Source organism: Gracilinanus agilis, chromosome 5 (assembly GCF_016433145.1).
Source record: "Gracilinanus agilis isolate LMUSP501 chromosome 5, AgileGrace, whole genome shotgun sequence".
In the NCBI taxonomy this organism is placed as follows: domain Eukaryota; kingdom Metazoa; phylum Chordata; class Mammalia; order Didelphimorphia; family Didelphidae; genus Gracilinanus; species Gracilinanus agilis.
In genome coordinates, this window is record NC_058134.1 from 193,659,766 (window position 1) to 193,661,688 (window position 1,923).

A 1,923-nucleotide genomic window follows, 5' to 3' on the forward strand; every position below is an offset into this window, starting at 1 on the left:
CATAATCATGTCCAAAAATGAATGTCTCATTCTGCATCTTGAGTCTTCATCTCTGTAAATAACATATTTTCAGATTTTGGTTTTGATACATTCTGCTATTTCTATTTTATGGGTAAATTCATCCCATCCACCTTCAAAATTATAATTATTAGGGGGCAGCTAAGTGGTTCAGTAGATTGAGAGCCAGGCCTAGAGATGAGAGGTCCTGGGTTCAAATCTGGTCTCAGGCACTTCCTATCTGTGTGACCCTGGGCAAGTCACTTAACTCCCATTGCCTAGCCCTTACTACTCTTCTGCCTTAGAATCAATACTATGTATTGATTCTAAGGCAGAAGATAAGGATTAAAAAATTTTTTTTAATTAAAAAACTATATTTTCCTCCATTCTATTTTTTCCTCACTGTTTATCCTTCTCTTCCTTTTTACCCAATCCCTCCTCAGAAGTCTAATTTCTTCTGATCACTACCTTCTTAATCAGCACTGCTTCTGATCTTCCCTTGTCCTCCTAATTCTAAATTAACCTGCCCTTCTAAGGGTCCCTCTCTTATCTCTTCATCTTTCTTCCTAGTTCTTATTCTATCCACTCTTCTAAGAGTCTTTCTTTTATACCCTTACCTTATCCTGTTTTTTAATATGAACTCCCTTCTAAGATTCCCTCCCATCTCTTATCCCCTTGTCCTCTTTTCTCTTAATCTACACATCCTTCTGAGTCCCTCCCTTATCCTATCACCTTCTGAGTCCCTCCCTTACCCTATTTCTCTGTAAATTAAAACTTTTACCCTTCTACTGATATGCTGTTCCCTCTTTAATCCAAATACTATGAGAATAGGGTTCTAGCACTACCAGCCCTCAACCTTCTTCCTTAACTGTAACAGTTCTTCCACTCATGCCTCTTCCTGTCCTATTTTATTATTTTTTTTGGGGGGCTCATTCCATTATATTCAATTTGACTTTAAGCCTTCTACTATATATGCTCTTTCAAACTATCAAAGTAACAATATCATTAAGGGTTACAGATATTTTCTCATACAAGAAATGTTTGACCTTATTGAATCTCTTATTATTGATCTTTCATGTTTACTTTCTTATGATTCTTGCAGATCAAATTTTCTCTCAGTTCTGGTCTTCTCCTCAAGAATAACTGAAAATCTTTTCGTTCATAAATATTCATTTTTTACCCTTGTATAATTATACTCAGTTTTTCTGGGTATGTTATTCTGGGTTATAAACCCACCTCCTTTGCTCTTTGAAATAGTGTTCCATGCCCTTTGTTCTTTTAATGTTGAGGCAGTTAAGCTTTGTGTTATCCTGACTGTACTCCATAGCATTTAAATTGGTTGGGATTTTTTCAGGGTACTTGTAGTATTTTTGCCTTCACTCGAGACATGTGGAACTTAGCAATAATGTTACTATGGGTCTTCACCTTGGGGGTCTTTTTCTGGTGGTGATTGGAGGATTTTTAATTTATATTCTTACCTTCTAGTTTTAGAACTTCTAGGCAACTTTTTTCAAAAATTTCTTTAAGTATGGTGTCTAAACTTTTTTTGACCACAACTTTCTGATAGTTTGACAATTTTTATTTTGTCTCTCCTTGATCTGTTTTCTAGGTCAGTTGTTTTCATAACAACATGCTTTATATTCTCTTCTATTTTTTTAAATCTTTTGATTTTGTTTTGTTATTTCTTGTCTTAAGTCATTAGCTACAGGACAGGGAGGTGGCTCAATGGCCACAGAGCCAGTCCTGGAATCGAGAGGACCTGGATTCAAATCTGGCCTTAGATTATTTCCTAGCCATGTGACTCTGGAAAATCATTTAACTCTATTTACCTAGCACCCTTGCCCTTCTGTCTTGGGGTTACTAAAACAGAAAGTAAGATTTTTTTTTTGTTTTTTTTTAAGGAATCATTAGCTTCCCCTTGTCAAA